Source organism: Schistocerca americana, chromosome 3 (assembly GCF_021461395.2).
Source record: "Schistocerca americana isolate TAMUIC-IGC-003095 chromosome 3, iqSchAmer2.1, whole genome shotgun sequence".
NCBI lineage: Eukaryota > Metazoa > Arthropoda > Insecta > Orthoptera > Acrididae > Schistocerca > Schistocerca americana.
In genome coordinates, this window is record NC_060121.1 from 421424582 (window position 1) to 421436653 (window position 12072).

General features: G+C 42.8%; 1 protein-coding gene across 4 annotated transcripts in view; it reads left to right on the forward strand.

Moving 5' to 3' along the window:
- The window catches only part of LOC124607491 (eukaryotic translation initiation factor 5B), a 426670-nt gene that overhangs the window by 384818 nt on the left and 29780 nt on the right, over window positions 1–12072 (forward strand). The gene's annotated exons all lie outside the window — the stretch shown is intronic.

Below are 12072 nucleotides of genomic sequence, written 5' to 3' on the forward strand. Positions count from 1 at the left end.
GAACTGCATAGACATGTCACTTGGAAAGGAGAAACGCACGTCAGCCCCACTTTAATAAAGTTTTTTGGGAAATTTCGGCTAGATAATGGACTGGTGGTAATACGTCAACAAGACGACCTTTATATCTAAAGAGAATTGATCTCAGAGGTTGAGACTTAACACAAGTGCTTGCAGCATCCGCCCCAAAGTCAGCATCAGTAAGGGTGGTCAGCATCAGTAAGGGTGGGACCTTACCAAGGAGCATTTTTGAATCCCCTCTAAGCATGCTCTTGTTCGCCGCAAATACCAGTCCTAACTAAAGGCTGTAATTAACTGCCACTCAACTGAATGAGGAATCTCAGAATTATTTAGATACTGTGCGAACAACTGTGTTCCTGGACGTGCTTTTGAGTGAGCATGTTTGGTTTCAGGTGAAATGGACCTCTAACATGCCCATGAGTAGGACACTGACCATGTTGACATGTCAGTTTCTCCTTTGGTGAGAGAAGCTATCTATTTGCGTTGCTTGTGCCATTCAGATATCAGTTTCATAACTTTAGATGACTGTATTTCATATTAAGATACACTGCTGGCCATTAAAATTGCTACACCAAGAAGAAACGCAGATGACAAAGGGGTATTCATTGGACAAATATATTATACTAGAACTGACATGTGATTACATTTTCGAGCATTTTGGGTTGGATCCTATGAAATCAGTACCCAGAACAACCACATCTAGCCGTAATAACGGCCTTGATACGCCTGGGCATTGAGTCAAACAGAGCTTGGATGGCGTGTACAGGTACAGCTGCCCATGCAGCTTCAACACGATACCACAGTTCATCAGGAGTAGTGACTGGCATATTGTGACGAGCCAGTTGCTCGGCCACCATTGACTAGACGTTTTCAATTGGTGAGAGATCTGGAGAATGTGGTGGCCAGGGCAGCAGTCGAACATTTTCTGTATCCAGAAATGCCCGTACAGGACCCGCAACATGAATTCGTGCATTATCCTGCTGAAGTGTAGGGTTTCGCAGGGATCTAATGAAGGGTAGAGCCACGGGTGGTAACACATCTGAAATGTAACGTCCACTGTTCAAAGTGCCGTCAATGCGAACAAGAGGTGACAGAGACGTGTAACCAATGGCACCCCATACTATCACGCCGCGTGATACGCCAGTATGGCGATGACGAAACACGCTTACAATGCGCGTTCACCGCGATGTCGCCAAATATGGATGCGACCATCACGATGCTGTAAACAGAACCTGGATTCATCCGAAAAAAATGACGTTTTGGCATTCGTGCACCCAGGTTCGTCGTTGAGTACACCATCGCAGGCGCTCCTCTCTGTGATGCAGCGTCAAGGGTAACCGCAGCCACGGTCTCCGAGCTGACAATCCTTGCTGCTGCAAACGTCGTCGAACTGTTCATGCAGATGGTTGTTGTGTTGCAAACGTCCCCATCTGTTGAGTCAGGGATCGAAACGTGGCTGCACGATCCGTTACAGCCATGCGGATAAGATGCCTGTCATCTCGACTGCTAGTGATACGAGGCCGTTGGGATCCAGCACGGCGTTCCGTATTACCCTCCTGAACCAACCGATTCCATATTCTGCTAACAGTAATTGGATCTCGACCAACGCGAGCAGCAATGTCGCTATACGATAAAACACAATCGCGAGAGGCTACAACCCGACCTTTATCAAAGTCGGAAACCTGATGGTGCGCATTTCTTCTCCTTACACGAGGCATCACAACGACGTTTCACCAGGCAACGCCGGTCAACTGCTGTTTATGTATGAGAAATCGGTTGGAAACTTTCCTGATGTCAGCACGTTGTAGGTGTCGCCACCGGCGGCAGCCTTGTGTGAATGCTCTGAAAAGCTAATCATTTGCATATCACAGCATGTTCTTCCTGTCGGTTAAATTTCGCGTCTGTAGCACGTCATCTTCGTGGTGTAGCAGTTTTAATGGCCAGTAGTGTAAGAACTTTTAGAGATAGGTAACTGTGTAGGAGGTAACACATGAGTTATGGATGGAGATTAATTTCTAATGGTTTGTGGACTGTACTAGCATACTTGAGAATAGTGTTTTATAACATATTTCGTGTCTTATGTACGAATAGCTCCACTAGTTCATTGAACAACAGAAATTTCTGGAACTGGGACTACTAATTGATTGGTTTCTAAACTGGAAATTACTTAGTGAAAATGACGCTAGTGAAAATGACGCTACAATATAAATTACGAAGATACTCTCAATGTGTTTGTAAACTAAACTAAACTCCATCAGAACAGGCCTCGGGCGACCCGAACGGCACTGACCGACCGCCGTGTCAGCCTCAGACAATAGGCGTCACTGGATGCGGATATAGAGGGGCGTGTGATCAGCACATCGTTATCCCGGCCGTTGTCAGTTTTCGTGATCAGAGCCGCTACTTCTCAGCCAACTTGCCAACAGCGCTCGGCAGAACGGTCATCCATCCAAGTGCTAGCCAAGCCCGACAGCGCTCAATTTCGGCGATCTGACGGGATTCGGTGTTACCACTGCGACAAGGCCGTTGACATCGAACATCTATATCTTTTCGTGCGTCAACAAAATATTTTCCCATTCGGAGGAGAAAGTTGGAGATTGAAAGTTTGTGTAAAGATTCCGCCACAGCCAAAAACGCTTTTGTTAAAATGGTTCCCATCCAAAATCCTGTGTCATGTCCGTGACACTCTCTCCCTTATTTCGCCATATTATAAAACGTACTGCTGTTCGTTGAACTTTCTCGATGTACTCCGTTAATCCTAGCTGATAACGATCCCAGACTGCGCAGCAGTACTCCAAAAGAGGACGGACAACTGTAGTGTAGGCAGTCTCTTTAGTAGGTCTATTACATTTTCTAAGTGTTCTTCCAATAAAACGCAGTTTTTTTGTTTGCCTTCCCCACAACATTTTCTACGTGTTCTTTCCAATTTAAATTGTGTGTAATTGTAATTCATAGGTATTTTGTTGAATTTTGGCCTTTAGATTAGACTGATTTATCGTGTAACCCGATGTTTAATGGGGTCCTCTTAGCACTCATGTTGATGGCCTCACACTTTTAATTATTTAGGGTCAACTGCCAATTTTCGAACCATTCAGATATCTCTTCTAAATCATTTTACAGTTTGCCTTATATTGAGTTTACAAGACGATAAGATAGCATCATCAGCAAACAACCTAAGACGGTTCCTCAGATTGTCTCCTAAATTATTTATATAGATAAGGAACAGCAGAGGGCCTATAACACTGGATGGTGAACATCAGAAATCACTTCTGTTTTACTCGCTAACTTTCCGTCAGTTACTACGAACTGTGACTCCTCTGACAGGAAATCACGTATCCAGTTACATAACTGAGACGATATTGCATAAGCACGCAATTTCGCTACGAGCCCATTCTATGATACAGTGTCAAAAGCCTTTTGGAAATCTAGAGATACGCAATCAACTTGAAATCCCTTGTCAGTAGCACTTCGTGTGTGTAAAGAGCTAGGCTGTGTTTCACAAGAACGATGTTTTCTAGGTCCGTGTTCACGGTGTGTCAATAGACCGTTCTCTTCGACGTAATTCACACAATATTTGTTCCAGGATCCGGTTGCATATCGACGTTAATGTTACGGGCCTGTAATTTGGTGGATTACTCCTACCACCTTTCTTTAGTATTGGTGTGACCTGTGCAACTTCCCAGTTTTAGGGAACGGATCTTTCGTCGAGCGAGCGGTTGTATATGAGTGTTAAGTATGGAGCTATTGTGTCCGCATACTCTGAAAGGAACCTAATTGTATACATTCTGGACCAGAAGACCTGCTTTTATTAAATGATTTAAGTTGCTTCACTACTCCGAGGATATCTACTTCTAAGTTACTCACGTTGGCTGCTGTTCATGATTCGGATTGTGGAATATTTACTTCGTCTTCTTTGGTTGCAGGAATTTCGAACGGCTGTGTTTAGTAACTCTGCTTTCGCAGCACTAAGACATTGAACGTGTCTTTGCTGCTAGCATACTTTACGTATAACCCAGAATCTCTTTGGATTTTCTGCCATGCTTCGAGATAAAGTTTCGTTGTGGAAACTATTATAAGCATCTCGCATTGATGACCGCGCTAACTTACGAGCTTCTGTTAAAGATCCACAATTTTGGAAATTTTGCGTTGGTTTAAATTTGCCGTGCGCTTTTCGTTGCTTCTGCAACAATGTTCTGACCCGTTTTGTGTACCAAGAGGGATCAGCTCCGTCGTTTTCTAACATTCTGCGTGGTGTCTGTTGTTCTATGTCGTGTCTCCCTACCACTTTCGCGCAACGACGCTCTGAGCGTGTTTTTTAGGGAATTGACTAGTTTGAACCTGGGACCTGTTGCTGGTAAGGAGACGCCAGACCACACATGACATGTAGAGTTCAGAAGAGTTCAGTGAGACTAGCGACGATATAACCAAATACTTATTGATTTCAGCGTCAGCTCCACTGCACTCCATGTAAAAGAATCTTAATACTAACTAAATTTAGTGGAAGGGGTTCAAGGCTTTCCTATTTTTAGTTAGCTGGTAAAATAACGTTGAAAAAGCAGTTAAGTTTACCATTGGAAATTTTGTTCTACTCACAAAACATTGTTTATAAATTGCACTATTGATAAAAGGAAATGTTTTAATACAGGATGATAAAAACCAACTGCGTTCAACAAAAATGTTAACGAATATTCCCTGAATGGGTTTCCAAGTTCTACAATGGATCGAAGGATGACCTATGCCATATCACATCTATAATATAGGTTTAAATTAAGTTTCACAAAAGAGAAAACTATCAAAATGGTCTACAGTGACCCTCAATTATCTTTAATTACTTATCTAACTTGTCGTAAATTACAGTGGCTGATGTGGCTTCTCAATAATTATATAACAGAAAAATCGTCGCGTTTCAGATTTTAATTTACGTAGCAAATGTGAATACCATGAACTTTAATTGACGATCGACACTAGTATTACGCAAAACGGGGGTGTAACAGATGAGACTTCTTGCAGTTCTGAGTGAAGCTTTATGCGCTGTTATGCGACATCGCGTGCGTTCATTACCTTGTCGTTGGTTAGGCAGCGTCAGGGGGCGGCGGGCGGCGCAGCTCCACACTTCGCCATCTCGGAAGCAACTCTCTCCTAACTTCTTCCTACTAATTTACCGAAGTTGGTTTAAAAAAAAAAACTATCTGGCTGTATTTTCATCTGACCAATCAGGGTCTCAATGTTAACCTTAAGCTCCGCCTACAAAAATTCTGTCTATCCAATGAGAAACGTTATACTTTTCGTGGTGGGGCAATGTTTTTAACGTTTGCAACGTAACAGAGACGCGAATAAGTGTCACGCTAAAACTTGCAGCTGGTGTGGCCCTTTTAGTGTAATCGTAAGATCTATACTGTTCTTCTGGAGGGCTCTAGCTTTTAACATGGGCTGGGGGGTGGTCCTGGCGGTTAGCTGGAGACGTTGGTGTCCGTCCCTTATCGTAGGGCCTTCTAGCTTAACACGGTTCTGCTCTCGGCTTCTGTTCTCGTTTCTCCCCTCGGAACTTCGTCTGTCTCACGGTGGGAAGGTATGACATGCATTTAGGCATTCTTGTGTTAGTCTGTGGTATTCCATTTGCTCACTCGTTACTCGTATTACTTTGGTTAATTTAAAGTCACGATTTATTCGGAGCTATGTGACATACTACTGTATTTGCTTATCATGTCAGGGTTTTCATGGAAGGTGTTGGATTTGCCTGACACCTTACACTTTGTTAATTTATTTGGTATAATTCTCTCAATTGCTGTCGATACTGTTTCTTTAAATTCAAGCTACATCGGGTCTGCACGTACATTGTTAATTTGGGAGGAGTCGAGATTGTCTCTCAGCAAGGCGCCAAGTGAATTTTTATGTGCTTTTTTGAATAGGTACATTTTTCGTTTATTTTTGGAAAATTTGGAGGTTACAGTATTCAATGTCGTTACAACTACTCTGTGTTCACTAATCCCTGTATTTGTTTTGATGCTAGTTATTAGCTCAGAGGTCAAGTGTATTTACACAATCGTTTACTATTCGCGTGGGCTCATGACCTAAGTGATCGAAGTAATTTTCAGAGAATGCGTTTAGTACAATTTCGTAAAGTGTTTTATGCGTACCTCTGTGTTTAAACCTGTACTTTCGCCAACATATCGAGGGTAAATTAAAGTCACCACCAATATAAGTGTATGAGTCGGGTACGTTTTTGAAATTAAACTCAAGTTTTCTCCGAAACTTTCAGCGATTGCATCGCTTGAGTTGGGAGTTCAGTAAAAGGTCCAATTATTGTTTTATTTCCGTTGCCAAGAATGAGCTCTGCTCATAGCGACGCAGGAACTATCTGCTTCAGTTTCGCTTAAAGATAAACTACTTCTAACAGCAACAAAAACGCCACCGCCGACTGTGTTTAGCCTATCTTTTCGAAACAACGTTAGGTTCATCGCAAAAACTTCGGCTGAACTTATCTCCGGCTTTACCCAGCTGTCAGTGGCTAGACCCTCTAATTTAAAAAACCGCTCAGTCCACACCACATAGCCCCTGCTACACGTGTAGCCGCCTCCTGCATGTAGTGGACCGCTATCCTATTCAGTGGAACCCGAAATCCCACCACCCTATGGCGCAATCTGCAGCCTACACAGTCGCAGAGCCGTCTGAGCCTCTGATTCAGACCCTCCACTCGGCTCTGCACCAAAAGTCAGCAGCTGGTCCTGTCATTTATGCTGCAGATGGCGAGCTCTGCTTTAATCTCGCAAACAAGACTGACAGCCTTTACTACTTCTGTTAGCCACTTGAAACAAAGAGATAATTTCTTCCGATCCAAAGCGACGCACATCACTGGTACCGATGTGAGCCACCTCTTGCAGTTGGCTGCACCCTGTGCTCTTCATGTCATCCAACAAAACCCTTTCACATCTGGAATGGCTCTACCTGGTTTGCACATGGAGTGCACATTGGCTTCCTCCCCCTCCTTTAGCAGCCATGTTCCTAAAGATGCCCCATAATGCATTTATCATTGGAGCTCCCAACTACCAATAATCCCACCCTCTGTGATCGCCCGGATCTTGCAGTCTGAGACGTTCCCTCTGGAACAGGAAAGGCACTACATTTGGGTGAGGGAATGTCAGCTACAGACAGCACCTGGAACTTGTTTGTCAGACTAATCAGTAAGACCTTATGTGCAGCCGCGTGGGAAGTCTTTCGCTGCCTGCAAGCCCCGATGTGAGTTTCCACTTGACCAAGGGTGAGTGTTCATCTCAGTGCGAGCACTAACTGGGCTGATCACCAGTGGTGGCCGATCGGCGGGCTCAGACGTGCTGGACGTCCGTTGGCTCTGTACGGTAGACCCACCACAGTCATGCCCATCCACTGCAGCTTCAAGCTGTGTAACCGAAGTCATCTCAGCCTGGACTGAGAGCATAGTGTCACCAACTCGGCTCGCATCGGCACACAGCCATCACAGTCCCTATCTGTACTAAATGGTTCAAATGGCTCTGAGCACTATGGGACTCAACTTCTGAGGTCATTAGTCCCCTAGAACTTAGAACTAGTTAAACCTAACTAACCTAAGGACATCACATACATCCATGCCTGAGGCAGGATTCGAACCTGCGACCGTAGCGGTCTTGCGGTTACAGACTGCAGCGCCTTTAACCGCACGGCCACTTCGGCCGGCATCTGTACTAAAGATATGTTTATAATAAATTACATAATGATTCATAACTGGGCATTTGTCTCCATTATTGAATTCGTTATGGCATTTATTAGTGCTGTGCAAGCAAGAAGATGGTTATGTGATGCGTTCTGCACAGATGGGGATGGAGACAGGGTTCTCTCTGTCCCATGCAACACCTACACCTTTACTCACCTTGGTAACTAGCAACGGCGGCGTAAGCGCAGTATTGGGCCACTGTTTGTACTTCATACTGTCCATAAATAAATTTATATGCTCGTAAAACTATTGCTGTCGATTTTTAATTTAATACTTGCAGTGTTTGATTTATGCCATCCATAATGAACACCACAGCGGCTAAGTACCTTCATCGTAAGTAAAATAATATGAAAATCAACTCTAAACATTTCACGTTTACCCCAAAGCCAAACGGCAGTGTGACTCTGTTGGCTGGAGTGTCGTGTGGTACACTGTCTCGTGCTACTGCACTTCGTCCACACCACCCGCCTTCTCATGTGCACACCAATGCAATACCATGGCACAGGGGGGTGGAGATTGCCGGTTTTGTCTTGCTGGCGGGAGAAATTTTCATCACGGAGTTTGAATAGCAAAGACGAAAAAGTTGGAGTAAATATCATGACTGCCTCAATGCCCTGATCAGAATTTCGAAACTTCTCTGTAGTGTCGGAAGGATTAAAGAAGTGTGTTAACAACAGTGTTCTGCGAAAAGTGTGCGACAAAGTATCTTCAGTACGGAACGTGCAGAGTTACTGTGCACATTATACAAAATAATGCTCCAAAAAGCTACTCAGTCAGGAACTCCACCAGACATCTTAATTACTTTTCAGTGAGAACTCGGAAAACCAAACAGAATAGATGCCAGTGTCCAAGGCAAACATAAACATCGTCCATCTGTTAATAAAGTAACAGTCGTTATGAATCGATATATGGGGAACAATATGCTCACCAATTCATAATGCAGACAGCATATTGAGTTGTACTACCCTCTGTGCTAAAAGTGGTACGGGTTATCAAATAGCTATTTGCGAAAGGACTTCGCGACATAAGTTCCCTGCTGGACGTTATCAGCACATACATTGTTCGCGTGGATTCCAGCTGTGAGATTCAGAAGCACTCTGGCCAGGAGTAAAACTGCTGTGAGCATCGGTCTACGAAGGTTTTGCGTTGTTCACGTATATCGCCAAACTGTTCGGGCCCTGGCGAGGTAGTGTACCGTGTTGGGGTTGGCAGATACCCTGGTACTCTTAGAGACTTCGTAGGAGTTCTGTATGCCATTTCAAGTGAAAATGAAAATGTAGTGCACCGAAGGAACCCAAATGTACAGGCCTTTGGCCATACCCATCTGCTCCTGTACCCACATGGTACTACACAGCACCTGGCTGAAGGGATGATAACATCGTCTTTACAAGCCCAATTGCTTCTAAAGCTTTTACGTGGAGACAGTTGTAGGATAAAAGGTCGGCGATCGGAAGAGAACCTCAAATAATATATATATGAGGGATATCAGAACTGCGACGAAAAAGCGAAGGTTTAATACAGGAGAACACAACAAGTAGAAAATTCAAATGCAAATTTTGTTGAAAGCAAAAAATTCTCACTATTTGTATTGATACTGAAGGAATTTGAAATATGCGAGCAAACCCATCTTAAATATAAAAGAAAGATATTTTTCTGGGAATCAATAAAGTGTGTGAATCAATGTGCTCATACTCTGATGAGAAGATAAAAGAGTTGTACAAAAATTACGGTAACTGATACGTGACAGCAACTTCTAGTTCAACATGATGAGGTTTTTTAATGTGAAAGCAAGACAACACAGTAAAACAATAATTCTTTTATGGAAAAGTTCTAGTGATGGGTCGTGGTTTTCCGTCTGATAACTGTTCTCATGCAGCTCTCCACACTGGTCTACCCTGTGCAAGTCTTTTCATGCCTGTATAATTGCTGCATCCTACATCTATTTGAACCTGCTTACTGTAGTCAAGCTTTCGTGTGTGTCTACAATTTTCCGTCCCCACATAACCTCGCCGTTGAGTGCCTCCGCTCCATCCCCTCCCACATACACTCTCTCCCCCGGCCGTCTTCCATACTTCTTTCCGTTATCAGACTGACTGTTCATTGGTGCCTCAGGGTATTCCCTTTCAAAAGTTCAGTTCTTATAGCCAACTTCTGCAATAAATTACTTATGTTCCAAATTCGTTACGTTACTTCTTCATTACGCACCTTCAGCATTCTTCTTTACCTTCACATTTCAAAAGCTTCTATTCTTTTATTGACCTAGCTGTTTATCGTCCGTGTTTCACATGCGTATGAGGCTACACTTCCGCACAAATAACGTCAGAAGATACCTCCTGGCCCTAAAACACTTTCCTTGCTGTTGCCAGTCTGTGTTTTATATTCTCACTACTTCGGCAATCATTAGTTACTTTTCTGCCCAAATAGCGAAACTTATCTACTACTTTGTGTCTCATTTCCTAATCTCATTCTCTCAGCATCACGTGATTTAATTCGACTTCATGCCAGTAAGCATCTTTTACTTCTGTTGATGTTCATCTTATAGCATATTTTCATTGGACTCCGTTCAGCTCCCTCTTCCAAGTCCTTTACCGTCTCTGACGCAATTGTAGTTTCATCGTCAAACCTCAAAGTTTTTATTTCTTCTCCGTGAACTTTAATAACTGTTTCAAATTCCTCCGTTTTTTCCTTTAGTGGCTGGTCTCAATACACACAATAAATATCATTGGTGATGGGCATCAAGCTTATCTGTTTTGTGTACAAATTGTGGATAACTTTTCCCTCCCTTTGTCTTATCCCTACTACCTTCAAATTCTCTCGTAAGAGTGTATTTTAATCAAATTGTCAAAAGCGTTCTGTAAACGATGCAAACATTTTGCCTTGGCTTAATCTACCTTGTAAGTCGTAGGGTCAATGCTACCTCAATTGTCCTACATTTCTCCGGAATCCAGACAGGTCTATCCCGAGATCCACTCTTTCCATTCTTGAGTAAATAATTCATGTTATTATTTTGCAATCCTGCCTAATAAGACTCTAATGGATCGGTAATGTTCACACCTGTCAGTACCTTCTAATGGATCGGTAATATTCACACCTGTCAGTACCTGCATATGGGTGTGACACTGGAAATGACAGAAGTCATATGTTAGTAGAATTTGCGAAAACAGCGTGTTTGTCATTTAGAGAATGGTTTTGAGAAGGACTAAATAAAACTTTCATTGAAGTTGGTGAAATTTTATCAAATAATAAAGAAATTGTATAGGACGCTATTAGCCACTTTTGAGTAAAAAATCATCGTAAATGCAGAACAAAAATAGAGGCAAATGTGGAAAGAGACTGGCTTGTCAGGCAGGAAGTCAGAAATGTAGATTATGAGAATTTATGTAAGAATAGGATGTCATACCAGAATTTAAGAAATAAGTTGGGCATCTTGTAAAGTGTAGTTCATTTGGAGAGAGACGAAAGGCAACAGCTAATTTAAGAATGGTGTTTGTGCGAACGGCAAAAGATGTTACCTGTACAAGGAAATCTAAAGAACGGGAAATATCGAGTGGAAGAAAGCAGATGTTAAAATAAAATTGAGGATTTGCTGCAAATTATTCTGGGATATTGATACGATATCTTCAATTAAACAGCAATATTCAAAAATGTTTTACACATGAAGTGATATATTGAAAATTTTATAAGGGAAAAATCTGACACTAGAATTTGAATATAGCAAAACCAAAAACCGAGAAAGAAATGGCACAGAAGCAATAAACCTCGACAAACAAATCAAGGGCACGTTCAACAAAATCTCAGTATGAAAAGATGGAAAGGGTAAGTTTCAGTAGTGATGGAATGAATTGTACGAGGGCTGTTCAATAAAGATTGATCATAATTTTTTTTTTTGCAACTTACCTTTACTCATCCTCATAATGTTGATGGTCCTCCTCAAAGTAGTGTCCCATGAATGCGATGCACTTCTCCCAGCGTTTCTGCCAGTCTTCTTACATATGTTGGAAACCATCTTTTGAGAAGTCCTTCAAAATCGCCGCTCCAGACTTCACCACCGCTTCTGATGATTGATAATGCCTCTCACGAAGGCGTTTCTTCATGTTAGGCAATAGAAAAAACTCACATGGGGCTAAATCCAGACTGGGGGGGGGGGGGGGGGGGATGCATTTCACGTTGATTTTTGCAAGATATTCAGCAACAACATTGGCAATATGCGACAGCGCATTATCGTGGTGCAGCATCCAGCCAGCTTCACGGAAATGTGGTCTTTTGCGCCTGATATCGACTTGCAGCGTTGTCAGGACAGCCCTGTAGTATTGTCCAGCTACTGATGT